The 15,119-nt window shown below is 47.4% G+C and overlaps 1 protein-coding gene across 3 annotated transcripts in view; it reads right to left on the bottom strand.

Moving 5' to 3' along the window:
- The window catches only part of RASGEF1C (RasGEF domain family member 1C), a 74,068-nt gene that overhangs the window by 58,329 nt on the left and 620 nt on the right, over positions 1 to 15,119 (bottom strand). The window contains exons 1-2 of one of the 3 annotated variants that reach the window (XM_064387434.1): positions 13,039 to 13,413; positions 10,960 to 11,101 (exon numbers count right to left, since the gene is read on the bottom strand). The exons of 1 other annotated variant lie outside the window; for it this stretch is intronic. The gene's annotated coding sequence lies outside the window, so the exon portion shown is untranslated. Of the gene's footprint in view, positions 1 to 10,959; positions 11,102 to 13,038; positions 13,414 to 15,119 lie in introns of those variants that run through there. One more of the 3 variants, XM_064387433.1, reaches the window with a different exon arrangement.

Here is a 15,119-nt window from a genome sequence, read left to right as displayed (position 1 = left end):
GCAGAGTACTGAGTCATGCTGGCACAATCACCACTCTTTCTCCAGGGATGTTTGGCCAGTGCCACCAGTCAGCCCTCCCAGAACAGCCTGGGCTGTGCAGCAGCAGCACAGCGTGCAGGGGTGCTACAGCAGCTGGCACACGTCGTGCCCCTCACCTCTCCAGGTGCCAGCCCTGAAGTGGCAGCAGGAAGGAGCACTGCTTTCCATTTCCAGGGCTGCTTTCCTGCTGCCAACCTCCCCAGGCACGGGCGTGGGCAGCAGATGAACCTGCCAGAGCCAGGGCACAGCTGAAGTCCACAGAGGGCTTATCCTCCCTGCAGCTCCTGCCAAGACAGCTGGGAAACTCCACAAGTGGAGACTCCAGCACGCAGACACTGCTCAGAGCCTCACTTTACAGTCAGCCTTCCAGGGAACTACTTGTGTATCTATGGAGTCTCCACGAACAAATTGGTTCTCACCTGTAGGAAACCAAGAATAGAAACTGTCCCTTCCATAAGCTGTGGGTGCCCAGATGTTCCTGCTGATGGCAAATGTTTGACTCCAGGTGGATTTTAAATTGAATTCACCTGCAGTGACCTGTTTGGAAAAGTATTACCTAATGCATCTACAGGGATAAAGGCACATTTCTGCTTAAAAACTGAGACTTTTCTGATCAAAGGAGGTGGAACTTCTATACTACATAAAAAACAACAAATCAACATATACTTTTCCTATTATGAGCATGAAAAAAAAGAAACCTTCCTACATAAACATGATAGAACAGACACTCAAATCACATACTAAGCATTTTCAGTGGTTTGGAAAAGAAAAGAAATACAAAATGTGAAGTTAATATTCCTGCTGGAATAAGATGAAAGATATTATTTTACGCCCTACTTGAAACATCATAGTAATTTTCATCTGCACTAATAAAAATAAATCAGCAGCTGATCTTCCATGCATTACAATTACCATTTCATGCAACAATCACAATTCTTCTGAGATGCATTTGCCCTTTGGAACTCCTGCCACAAATAGAGCTGAATTTAGGGACTGCCGAGTGCACAAATTTATTACATCAATTCTTTGAGAACACTGACATGTAGAAAATGCAATGTGGGCAGCTAGAGAAAAGCATCCAGAGAAAAGCATCCGATCCTGAGTAAAGATTTTTGAGAGGAAAATTATTAGAAATGAACAACTGAAGAAAGAAAAAGTTATCTTGCATGGCACCAACTGTTGGGTGACCAGCAGAGCCCCGTTTGGAGCACACCCATCACCCAGACAGGAATTAATGAATTCCCAAGCAGCCCCCCCTGCCTGCAGCTCAGCCTCTTGCAGAGATGCTCATTTGCAGAGCACGACACAACTTGCTGTTAGACAGGAGCAGTTCAATATTCATTAACCAAAAGAGCCCCCACCTTGTGCTGCTGCTGCCTGCAGTACAAATCACCCACCCCCGGGTTTTATCAATCCTGTCACTCACTGTCCCAGGAACCTGAGCCTGGAATGCAGCAACACTCCCTCCCTCAGCTGGGGCATTTGCACAGCCAGAGCCCAAAGCTGGGAACCTGCAACCACTCTTTGAGCAGCTCAAACAGAAAATGCTGGAAACACAAAAGGTTTAATCTCAAATTTGCATATAGAAACTTATCCTTGCATTAGTTCACTGCTAAAAAAAGAGCTGCATAAAAAGGGAGAATTGAAGCGGGCAGCTGCACGTTGGGAGATTTACTCCAAGCTCTCCCAGGAAGCCTATGGAAGCTTGCAGCACACACTTTTCTTTTACAGCCCAGGACACTAATACATTCAACTGTGCTAAAGCAAAAGTGTCAGGCACAGAGATTTAAGGAGATAATACAGTGAAGGCTCAGAGACTAGATAAAATCATACAAAGATGCAGTCAGAAGCTGCTTTGTGCTTGCTCTCTACAACCAGTTGTCCCTGTTGTATTGGAAGGGGAAGGCAGAGCACAACAGCTTCAGCAGGAGGGGTGGCTGGGGTAACCTTCTCCTTGGCTGCCCAAATCCAAACCCAGCTTGTCCCTGAGCACCCCTGCTCTTCTGGCTCAAAAAAACAACTCTGGTCACCATTGCACCCAGCAGAATGGGGCACCAGATGTACAGAGGTGCAACCTGCTCCAGCCAGCTCTGTCAGGTGGAAATCTACATTGCTTTAGAGGTTGACCACAGCCTTGGATTCTGCTGTGTCTGCTGAGCTCTGCAGCACATCTTGGCAACACACAGATTATCCAAGAAGCTCAGTAAAACATGGCTAAGAAATGCCAAGGTATAGTAGAGACCCAACAGCACATAAACTGTCAAAAAACCAAACCAAAACAAAACAACCACCCTGCTTTCAGATATCTGGAAGCCATGCAGAAAAGATCTTCATGGCCATCTGCTTGGTCCCACAGGTCACACTGGGAAGACCCAGCAAACTGGGAAGCCCCACAGCCATCCATCCTCCAGCAGCACTTGGGCTGAAGCTCCCCCAGCACTGGGGATGCCTGGTCACACACTCTGCCTCTGCTGGGAGCCTGGAAATGCCCCCTTCAGGACCCTGGAAAAGCTCCCTTCAGGACTTTGCTTGGCCAAATAGGTTTGTCACTGTCTCCCAAATAACTCACACGAATGTCTTTCATTTTTCAAGCGGTGCCATGAAACACAGGGCTGCACACACCACAAACACTGACATATTTCACTAATATAATCCAGCAGCAGCATATGGGGAGTATTTATACAAGCCTTTATTATATTTTATGAAAGGTAAACGACCTTCTCCAAGACGTGGTGACTTGTGCTGACAGCATCTTTGTTTTTAGGAAAAAAATACCAACAGGGGAGGGTTGGAGGCTTTGCAAGTCTAACCCATGGGTACAAATTCCTCTAGTCCTGTTACAGGAAAAAGCCCAAGCATTCTCTTCCCCTGTTTTTATTGTCATTCATTTTACAAGCTGGTCTTATTAAACTTGCTACTCAACACAGTAATTAGTAGAATTAAAAAGACACATATAAATAAAATTCAGATATTGACTCTAATTAAGTCTTCTTAAGTGTTATTTTACTAGTTGGGGTGGAGCAATTTTGTCATGATTGAACTGTTGAGGAACAATTAAGTAGAATGAAGCTTTAATTCCTTCTTGATCTCCTGACAAAAGCCAATGCACATTCAAACTCGTGTGAGAGAAACCAAAACCAATTAGAGCAATGTGATATTACACAGTGTCTCACCAGGTGAAAAGCCAAGCTGGGATGGCACTGAAACCTCAAGTCTTTGTACTGGAGCTTTAATTGGTGCCAGCAGTAGCTGGGGCAGGGAGCAATGCAGGGTTTGTTTGCCCTCCCCAGGAAGGACAAAGGCACCGTGACCCAAAGGATGAGCGATGCACAACTCGTGGGACCAAGTCTGGCTTTTAGGGTGCCAGCACCTAACTCCTGAGCTCTGACCCATCATCACACAGCAGCCTCTGGAGAGTCCCAGAATCTCACTGTCTCTGTTTCTGGCTATCACAAGGGAAACCAGCCCATCTCCAACACGGAAGGATGCTTTGATAAATGCAGTAATTATCACCAGACACCCCACCCAGCCAGCAAGAAAATCAAGGCCATTTATTTGTCCACCTAGTTATAAAACTACTACCAGAAAACTCTGCAAATCAAGCCCCTGGAATCTGATTTAATTAAATCAATGAGAATTATATCATTAATTCATCAGAAAGCTCAAAGCTAATAGAAAATTGTTTCTATCGACTACAAACTCCTTCCAGGGAGCTGCCTGGCGGTGCCCCTGCTATGGAAGTGCCCAGCTGCACCTCTGCTGCTCCATTTGTCATCTCAATGCACCATTTGTTCCTCCGAACACAGATCAGCTTACACAAAGCAGTTGTCATGCTTCTTCCAGTCCCTACCATCTTTGCACATTCCCCTCCACACATGCTCATAAAAATCACTTGCCATAAGAGCTCTTAAATGGGGCTTGTCAAAACATCAGGATGGAAGGTGTGCAGGAGAGAACCATTGTTTTCCTGTGGTCTTTGCTGAAACACACAAACACACAGCCTGGTACCAACAGGCTTTTCTTTCCTCAACACACCTCTGAGATGTGGCTGTAAAGGAGGATCCTGATGGGAGGGAAGGGAGACACAACCATCTTAAAAGGGAACTTCACACATGTAAAAGCCTACAAAAGGTAAAACCTGGATACCTGTAACAGAAACCTTCAGGAAGTGATTTAAGGCAATTTGGAAATACGGTTTCAGTGGCTGGTTGAACACCTTCAGAATAAAAATATTCAGCAGCCTATTTACAGTTCAAGGGAAAAACTTTCCACCTTCCCCAACCCACAGCAGAGCACAGTCTATTCTCAGTGAGGAACATAAATTTTGAGCAACTCCAACAGACATGAAGAAGTCACTGGCTTTATCTCAATTTAACTGATTTCAGGAAACTTAAGCAATACTCAAGATGAGGGCTCTCAATCTCAAAGACACTCAAACCCTGCTAGACCTGCTATTGTGTAGACAGCAATTGCTGATTTATTGACTGCGAAGAGCTGTGGATCAAGCCTTAGTATTTGCTAATATTTCTCCTGGAATTGGCCTTTAATGGCTCTATTCAACTGTTATTAATGAGAAAGGAACAATGCCCCTTTCCTTCAACAGAGTTGGATGAAGTTGTATCAGCAGCTGAACTGGAAAAATCAAACATTTGGACCAATTAAGTTTTACTGCTAAGATATTTAGGACACATTTTATCTGATATGAAAACTTCAAATCTAAGGCTAAACCAAAGAAATTATAGTAGTTTCCAGATTAAAAAGAAAGGTGTTGAGAAGTGGAAATCCACCTCTTATTCCCTTGGGTGCAATTCAGAAGTAACCCTGGCGAACCCAGGGCAGCTCCAGGAACATAAATACGAAGTGACAGGGAAATCCAGCCTACTATTCACATCACATATTCCATGGTTCTTTCTATTTCACAGTAATACACCAAGTTAAGCTGCTTATTAGATGGGCACATCCTCCCAACCGCAGCCAGGCTTGTGTGTTATGTTGGGCTTGCCGTCAGTACTGACCGCCCTTTAATCCTAATTCTGCTGTCATTTGTGGTTCCACTCCAGAAGATCCTTGCTTTAATACACAAATGGGATCGCTGTTAGCACTGCTGCAGCCGGGAAGAGAGGCATGTGAGAAATGCCACGAGAGGGACTCCCAGTAACCATCCCTATTTATACTTATTCAACCCTCCTGCACATTTTCAAATACTTCTGTTGGCCTACAGGAGGTTGTGGCATATGCTTCTAAGCCCCACAGCACACCCATTAGCAAATAATGACCTTCCTAAAATGACCTGGTAACAGCTAATAACTGCCATAAAACATAAAAAGGCTGTGGTACAGAAGGTCTTTTATGGAATGAAAAAAAAAAAAAATCCAAATTTTTATTAGCAGAATCACTAATGGACACAGAGTTCTCATATGATCCATTTCCTTTTAGGAAATGCCTGGTATCAGATAATGAAATTATCTCACAAAACAAAAACAACCCCCAAACCAGCACTTTCCAAAAGCACACTGCAGTCTGGCAGCTCATGAATGAAACACTCCGTAGGTGTTTGTGTACATTTATAATTTACTACACCACATTAAGGAATAAGACAACTGCAAACGACAAGCTGCTGCTCTCCCAGCTGTGTACACTGTGCAATTATACCTTCCACCAGGGCTCAGCCAGCCCTGCTACCAACCTTCCAGTTGGGAGAAAGACAGAAGGATCCAAAGGATCCAAATCAGTTCCAGCAACTGAGTAACAAATGGCAGCAACTCTACCTTCATAAAGTTCTGAAGCAATACACACTGAAATGTTGCTTAGTGTGTGCACATGCCAGGAGCAGAAGCACAAATTCCACCGCTGATACAGAGCATCACGCCTGCTCCAGACCTTGCTTTCATCCTCCATCTGAAACTTGTATAAAATCACTGCTAATCTCACACAGAGGAGATATCCATATCTGGCAGCTCACGTAGGACCAGGTCCAGCCCTTCTGGAACAAAGCACCAAACTCAGCCAGCCACACACCTAGCTTTACACATGTTCCCAGCCCGGAGAGAAATCTCCAGGTGCAGTTTTCAGCACGTAATTAATCCTACAAAACACAGCAAGACAAGCTTTCCTCTCTGCCCTCAGCAGGAGAAGACTCAATGTAGCAGCACGGAAGTGCCTTGCAGGATATTTTCTACAACACTTTCACCTGCTCTTGATTTTCCTACCTGAATTTCTCTACTGGACCCACTGTTTGCAGTTGCACCTGTAACCCTGGTGAATTATTCCATGCTGGCTCATCCTAATGGTGAATCATAAGTGACCCACATAAACATAACCCCAAATTCTTTCAGCACCCAAATAGGGAGGGTCTGCAGAGTTTCAGTTCCATGAAAAAGTTGACAGATTTGAATGAAGTGATGGAAAAGACTGCAGATCTCGAGTCATCTTTGCTCTCTGCAGATCCACTGACTACACTCAGCATCTTGTCTCTGTTCCACTTTCAGTACAGCTGAAGTCTCCTGGCAGCACTCCAGGGACAGCCATGGATCCCCAATGCTTTCAGGGACCTTCTCCAGCCCACAGGGCACAGCAGGGGACTGTCTGAAGACATTCCTTCCCAGCTTCCATACCCTGCATGATCCCCTTTCCTACACCCTGTGCTGAGCTCCAGCCCTGCAGAAACCATCAGGCCTTTCAGCAGCACCAGTGTGGAACATCCCAACTTCCTGCACTTGTGGCTTTCTCTTGTATTTGTTTTTAAGCTGTGAACATGATCCCCGAGCCAGGTGACCAGGCTGAACATGGTGTAGGATGTTTATGCACATGCATTGGAACAGCCTACACGTACACGTTCACAACTGCTGTAATCAGGAAATGAGCCATGAAATGTGTAAGCGGCGGCACATTAATAATCTGTTTTATAGCTTAAATTAGAATCTTTGGAATTTCACAGCCAGACACTTTTAAATAGGTCAAAAATGCAGTAATCACACTTAATGATCACACTGTGATGTGCACCGCATCAGAGCTGGGAGTGAGGAAACCTGAGCAGAATGGATATGAACTACTGGCACACTCAAAAAAAGCATTTAACAAACTTCAAGAGCAAAACACATAGCTCAGGCACCAAGTTTTTTGTCTTTTGATCCTACTCTTCAGCAATGAGGTGTGAGATTTCATGTGATCACAGACAACAAATGCTGTTCTCTGTATTTTCGTTTTAGTTAGGACTGCAGATTAGCAAAGGATTTGACCACTTGCAAGTAGTGAGAATTTAGTGATGTTAAGAAAGCCTTCCCCATCTGAGAAACATGATTTGCAATCATACCTACCCACGCTCAGGTCACCCCCAGTGCATAGACTTAAAACACATTCCTGGGTATCAGCATTTGGGTTTATTTTAAAGAAAAGAACAAGAATCCACAGATCAATCTCAGTAATCTTTTAGTCTCCAAACCAGGGAAACCCTTCACTATTTTGCTAAATTTAGACAAGCGCTTACGTTCTCTCTACACCAACTTGATTTCAGGTATAATAAACCTGATGGAAAAATAAAGAATGAGAATTTCAGCACAAGACGCAGTCATTGACTAATTAATCCAGTCCTGTCAAGCTACTGAGACATAACCAAAAAGGCAAACTAGAAAAAAAAATCAGCTATATTCTGTGAAAACAAAGTCAATGTTTGTCTACTGCAAAAGTACAAAGTCAGCAGGGGAGACTGCTTGGAAGCTTGTAAGAAAGCAGTAGAGAAATGTTTTTTTGGTTTCTTTTTTCCTCCAGTCAAACTGGGCTTCTTCTAAAAACAAAGCAAGGCAAAAGATGAAAGGCCTTCTCTTCTGAAGCCAAAGATGAAGAATACAAAGAATATTAATGACTAACAAGTCTGTCTGTAAATGCCATGAGCTTAGCTGTAGAAGGCACTAAAAGGAAGAACAGCACTGCTATTAACTAATAAGTTTCTGATCTAACAAGCAGTGATGAAGGCTGATTGGGTCATTTATGGAATGGAACATTAGTTCAGAAGAACACAGGTTCCCTACAGAAGATAAAAGGAAAGAAGAAAAGATGCCATTATATACATGCAAAAGCTCAGGATGGCTCATTCACCCAGCACATAAAGGTAGTAAATTCCCAATTAGGGCTTGTCTGTCCCTCACATGTTTGTGTGTGCAGGTACAGCAGATGGCTGTCTTGTGGCAAACTTGAGAACTGGTGCAAATTTGTCACCAGCCTTATATTACAGAGCACTGGATTTTAGTGAATTGCATTTCCTAAAGGAAATATTCAACAAATACAGAACCTTGCCTTTGTCACAGCAAAGCTTTATCACTGGACCCAGCACAAGCCTGCCTGGCCGACATTCCCAGTGTCCTGGAATTCTGCAGTGGTCCAGGAGGGTCTCATGGACCAGGGGCAAGGGAGGGAGGCAGGCACTGGCCTCTCACCTCTGCACAAGCACAGTGCAAAGCATGTGCTTCCATGTTTGAAGTTTGCCCATTCTCTTTCAAGAAATTCTTCTAATTTAAGGAAGTGAAGCACAATAAAACCAGGAAGATGAAAAACAACCACCTCGGAGCCAAAAGTGACACCACGCCAAGTTCAGATTTGGAAACTGATTCATTTGCCAGCTCATAGGCACACACACCTAGTGTTTCTATATTTATACACATGGACTCAGGCTCCCTGCTTGGTAGAGGCACTATGAGTATTTTTAAATCACCAAGAAATCAAGAATCACTGTACTTAGAGAAGATGGAAAAATTCCCTTTTCTCTAAGCTCAGATTAGAGGAATGTTGATGCATCAGCTCTGCCTGTAGCATCCAGCAAGGCTGAGAGCCAGCACGGACACAATTCACTCTGAGATTCCTTCCCTTAACAGGCCACTGCTCACTCCTGCAGACAGGCTGTATTTTGCATTGCAGCCTGATCCAGCAGATGATATGAGAAGCTTCTGTGTCAGGATGGAAATGTGGGAAGCATTCTGGCAGTGTGAGAGATGGCAATGTCCCACCCAGGACTGCCAGAGAGCTGTGCTGCTGCCCCTTCCAGGCTGGGAATTCACAGCCCCACGGTCAATGCCCAGCTCTGTCCATAACCCACAGTGGTCTCAGGAGATCACCAAACTCTCTCAGCATCCCTTTATGGAAAAGGGGGATAACAACATGTCTCAGCAGCACCACAAAGGTTTGTTAATGCTTGTAAGCACTTTGTAGATAAGCAACATCAAGCCAGCAGTTAGCAGAGGGATTTGGGGCACAGACAGACATAAATCCAAAGCACTCATATCATATACTTCTTTCAGACAAGCACGGCAGCAGATCAGCTCCCTGCATTTAGTGGTTGTGGGCTCCATCCTCTCAACAGACTGAGCACTCTGCCTTTGATCCAAAAAATGAGTCCGCGGAGAATATTCACATGTTTAATGTTAATCATATGCTTAAATTCTCTGAATCTATAAAGAGAGTAAAAGAGAAAAGTACTCCCCAGCTCCAAAACAAACACAAATTCCCAGAAGTTATATTTAGGACATGAGCAAACATTTGGCCAGCAAAGGAAAAGCCTTCAGTATACACCTGCTAAGCTTTTGCATCCCTCAGGAAACCTGCAGGTGGGAAAAGTGTCCAGAGTGAGCTTGCTTAGACAAAACCTTTCTAAAATAACCAGCATGCTGATATTTGAGAGAAGCATCCCAGAGCATGTGACCTACTATTCTTACACACACAGAGTAGTCCTTGAGCAAGGAAACCAGAAAACAGAATAAATGAAATTAATTAAGAAATTCACCACACAGATTTGAACTTCTGACTGGGAATTTATAGTCACAAAAGAATGCATTCATTTATTAACTGTCTACTGTAAGAGAAGAGGCTTTCCTCAGAGGACAGGCACTGCCACCCAGTCCTCAGACGTTCCATATGCCTTCAGCAACACCTAGAAAGCATCTTATAACTGTATCAGACAGGAACAGTACTGAGCAAAAGGAATGGAACCCCCCTAAAGCCTTGTTCATTTTCAGCACACGCTGCTCTCACATCCTCACTATCTGAAGCATCGAACTCAATTTACATCCTGCTAAACTCCTGGGCTAGCTAATGGCTTGGGGCTACCAGTCTGCTAAATCAGAGTGTTCAGGAGTCTCTGCTCCTGCACCAGCCCCACCCTGACCTGCTCATCCTGAGCCCTCTCCTGCAGATGGATCAGGTCTGTGAGAGAGGACAGAGCTCCTCTGGTGCAGGTGAGCTGGGCAGAGCGAGAGCAGGGACCTGCAGTGTCAGGATGCAGCGAGCTCCAGGCAGGCAGACACTCCTGCAGAGCAGAGCACTGCCAGCCACAGCCACAGCTGCAGCCTGGACACAGCCCTGGCCAGACGAGCATCTGCAGCATAAACATATAGCTGGCTCCCAGAGATGATTTTCAAACCCTGCTAAACAAGCATGTATAGCAAGAAAAGCCTCAGGCAACCAAAGGGCCACTATGCAGAGCTTCATTGCTGTGGCAGAGCCATAAACATTATCCAGCTTACTCACAGCAACAGCACGTTTTGCCAGCGATGTGAAACGGACAAATCACTCTCTCACCAGCATAAATTACCCAAGAAGTTAAATAAGGCTGCTAATTATTTCTAAGGATTTTTAAAGAATCCCTCAAGATTACTGTCCTCAAATTTGATTTAAAAATGCTGTAAATATTTTAAACCAAACATCATTAGGTGAAATTGACTTGATGGTATAAAAGAACCATTTTCTTAAGTAAAGGCTTTTTGAGAAGTGCACTGTATTTTAACAGTGCACAGCACTTTTACCTTAATGAACCAGATGGAGCTGTACTAGTCACACCTTACAAATGGTTAACAAGGTGTTTATCTTCCTTGTTTGGCTGAATTACAGCTACACAAAATGCCCTGACTCAAAGGAGGCAGAACAAATCCCTACCTTCACCTGCCGTGAGGGATGGAATTAGAATGTTGGGTGAGGCTGTAAGAAGTCCAAGGGAAGTTAAGACACCACAAGGAATCCTGGTTGTATTTCTCCACCTCCTCTGCAAGACACTTTGCTGTCCCAAGGTTTGCAGACTCTACAAAGCAACACAAAGTTCACTGCTGTTGCAGTTATCAGCATGACCTGGCAGACCCCACCACTGGGCAGGCCCTCTGGAGAGGGCTGACAGCTCCACATGACAGCTTCATTACTTTCTTTCACCAATTTCCTGGAGGAGGAAGCACTGTCTCCTATGATGGGGTAAGCTACAAGGCATAACTCCAAGCCTGAGCAGTGTAGGGCATCTCTCACAATAAGCTCAGGCCTCTCAGACATCTCTGGTGCCTCTGCTTTGTTCAGAGCCTCCATTAATATCACCCAGGACTTCATTACCAGGTTCTTTCCCCTGGATAGAGCCTCTTCCTTTGCTCTAGCACTTCTTCGTTGAAGTACACAAAGAGCCAGAGTGTAACAAAGAAATGCACTCCCCATCCTCACTCCTGTACCAAGTCATCTTCCCCATCCCTCAAAGGCAGCTCACCCCTTCTCCCATCCCTAACAAAACAGTGAGATCAAAAGAGTCCTGGAAACAGAGCAGCAGCAAGGGGCATCTTTCAGTGCTCAGAAGGGCAGACACACCTCCAGGAATGGGTGCCACTGGCTGCAGCACAGAGCACAGGTATCCCACAGCAAGAGCTGAACCTGGGCAAGGACTGCTGGATACACCTTTTCAGCTACACTGGTTTGAGAACAATAACTAAATTCCAGTCTAATTTTCTCCTGATCTACACCTCTAATTCCTTAGTGACTCCTTTTAAGCTAATTCCCAACTGCAGTATCACTCTGGGTGTTTACCTTAAATAAAGAGCCCAGGAAGCCACTAAAACAATAACTATCTTTTTATCTGGAAAATACACGCCCAGGAAATTTCTCCTGTGGAATACAAATGTCAGTATTTCAGGTTTCAGTAACATCATAGGATGTGCCATCACCACCCTACTCAACACATGGGCAGAGACCATCAAGTCTAGAGAATACAATCAAAGCATAAATGGTTCCTCCTCTGCACTTCTCCTTTTCCTCCTCACCTCCCAGTGTTTAATGCTGTGCCAGAGGGAGCAGTGCCCAGTGTGGGTCCTCAAACAGCCACCAAAACACCCGAGGCTATGCGATGTCACCAGGAATACCGTGGGCATCAAAGCCACCAGGGGCTGAGGAGGTCTGTGCAGCTGCTCCCCTGCCCTGCTAATTGGGTACTGCGGACACGCTCACGCCGTAAGCGCATCTTTGACATAACACAGCATGACAATTTCTCCAGAGTCACAGAAACGCAGAGCATACAAATAAACCTGAATGCTGAAACCATTTCATTGTTCATAAGAATATGCACGCTGCACCTGTTACGGCCAAGGGCACTGTCTGCGCCTTGGAGCTGATTATTTCAGCCTCTAACAAGCCTGTCTTGGAGGACTGTGAAACTCCAGGAGTTAATAGAGCACAACAAAATTATTTTGCAAAAAGAAATCACTAGCGGATACACAGGGAGAGATCTTTAAATGCAAGGTAAAGAAAACAGTCCTCAAACTGACATTCTCCTCTCAGCTTCTCACAGCCGCTGGGTCGATTTAAATCAAATTCACTGAAACAAAATAACTCCAAAATTGATAGCGGTAAAGTCCTACCCTGAAACAAATGCTCGGGAGCCCAAGTGCACCCCCAGCCCGGGACTCCGGATAGAGGAGGGCAGGACGCTGGCGCGGCGGGAGCGGGGAGCGCTCCCCAAGCCCCGTCCGGCGGCACCGGCGGCGCTCCGCAGCCCCGAGGGGAACCGGGGCCGCCGGGGAGCAGGTGGCAGGGCCGGTCCCCGCAGCCCAGCCCCGCCGCCAGCCGGGCCCCGGCACCAGCAGGCGTGGGGCGCCGGGCCGGGGGTGATTTTTGGTGGGAGAGAAGGAGGCGGAGGAGCGCGGCAGAGGAGCGGCGGCTGCGGCAGCGCGGAGCGGGCAGGGCGCGGGGCGGGCGCGGAGCGGCACTCACCGAGCTACGCGCGGCTGCTGCTGCTGCTGCTGCTGCTGCTGCCCCCGCTGCCGTCCATCGGGCCGGCGGGGGGACGGGAGCCCGCTGCGGGCCACAGCCGCCCCGCGATCCGCCGCATCTGCCCGGCGCCGCCGCCGCCGCGGAGGAGGAGGATGAGGAGGAGGAGGAGGAGGAAGAGCGGAGCGCGCCGCCCCGGAGCCCCGCACAGCCCGGCCGCAGAGCGCCGCCTGCCCGCCGCGCCGCGATGGGATGGGTTCGGATGGGATGGGATGGTTTGGGATGGGATGGGCTCCCGGCGGGCGGGGGGCCCGGCCGCGGGGGCAGGTGCAGCCGCCCGGGGCGGGGGGCGGCGCGGAGCCCGAGCCGCAGCCGGAGCCGGGCGCGGCCCCGGGGCGGAGCGGGGCTGGCGGAGCGGGGCTGGCGGCGGCCGCCGCGGAACGGGGGCGAGGAGCGGCTGGAAGCGCCTGTGTGTAACGCGGCCGGGCGCGAATCCGCCCCGCGAGGGCTTTTAATGAAGTACAGATGTTCCCTAATATAATTATATCGTCCTCTCCCCGATAATTGGCTTTGGCAGCCGCGCTGATCGAATCCCCCCGTGCGCTGCCCCCGCCGGCTCCGCAGAGCCGGGGCCGCCCCCGGGCTCTGCCCTGGGGACCCCGCATGGCCGGGGCCCCGCTCCCGAGAACCCGCCTTCAGACACCTGCGATTGCTTCGGCTCACAGCAGGTGAAGATGAGGGACAAAGATTATTTACTTATTTCTTAAAGTGTGTGTCCTCAGAGAGCACGGGCTTAACTGGGCTGCCCGTAGCCAGGGAGTTTGAAACACCGTGGTTGTGGGATGGAAAGGTTATTGCACACACTGGGGAAGGAGGGACCTTGTTATTGACCAGGAGCTCAGCGGCAGAGGATGTCCTGGCCGGCTGAGCAGGACCTGCACCCCCTGTGCAGCTCCCCTGCTGTACCTGTGCTCCCAACGGGCCAGGTGAGCTGCAGATGGTTAAAACACCCCAGTTCTCCCCAGCTTGGTTTGTCTTTAGGGAAATTGCCAATAAGGACACGCTAATACAAGTCAGATGTGTGGGCGTTTTATGCACCTCTGTGAGGAAAATGGATCAAGCCCACAAATTCATCTTGTAGAGGACAAGCAGCCAACACAAGGTAATGATTTCTAGTCACTACAGGCCCCAGACCACACTGCTTTCACCCCATGACTCAAAGCTGAAACCCAGCCATGCCATTCCTGCTGACACCTGGACACTACGAGGCGTGTAAATACTTCAGATAAGCAGGATTAGGGAATTCTTTTAGCCCAGGGTTGCAGAGGGGAGCCACAGAGAGCTGACACATCTGTACTTCTGTCAGCTTGGGCAGTGTCTAAGGGGATGGGCAGTCCTGCTTGTTAACACAAATTCCAGGTTGGAATTCAGCTCCCCCATCCCCAAAAGAGATTCTGTCCTGCCCAGTCCAGGGTCTTAACCACGAGCTCTTATCAATTTAAGTGAAGACTACAGTTCTTTCAAGCAATTACAAACTTCTCAGCCCGAGCCCACAATAATAGTCATGCTCCCATTTTATATTTACCAGTGGTACCTAGGTGACACCTGTGAACAGAGAACCATTTTGGACCTATGGAAAGGGTAAAGGGGTGGCTCTGTGCAGAGTCTGGAGCTACATCAGCATTAATTCTGGTCTCAGCACAAGGAGCTCTGCCTTTTCCTCAGCAGGAACAGTAAAATGCTCCTGGTTTCACACCTGTGCTCTGCAGATTTCTGGGGGACCAAAACAGACAGAGGGTTTCACAAGCTGGGCAGGACATGGAGCATCCTTGGTTTGCCTTCACCTGGGCCTCCTTGGGGTTTTGCTTACGCTGGAATATGCCCATGGCTGCTCAGGAGACAGAGAATCCAACACAGTCACAGAGATATAAGTGATGCTGGTCTTCCAGACACTATTTATAATGTCTGCTTTTTGTTCTTGATTCAGTTCTGGTCCCAGAGGTGAAGGCATGGGTAGGTGTAGTGTCACAGGCAGCTCTGTGTGTTCCCTGAGAGCAGATGCCTCCGCAATGGATGGCTTAGGA

Source organism: Passer domesticus, chromosome 13 (genome assembly GCF_036417665.1).
Source record: "Passer domesticus isolate bPasDom1 chromosome 13, bPasDom1.hap1, whole genome shotgun sequence".
Taxonomy (NCBI): domain Eukaryota; kingdom Metazoa; phylum Chordata; class Aves; order Passeriformes; family Passeridae; genus Passer; species Passer domesticus.
The sequence above is the reverse complement of the archived record's forward strand: the minus strand, read 5'-3'. Positions and strand labels throughout refer to the sequence as shown.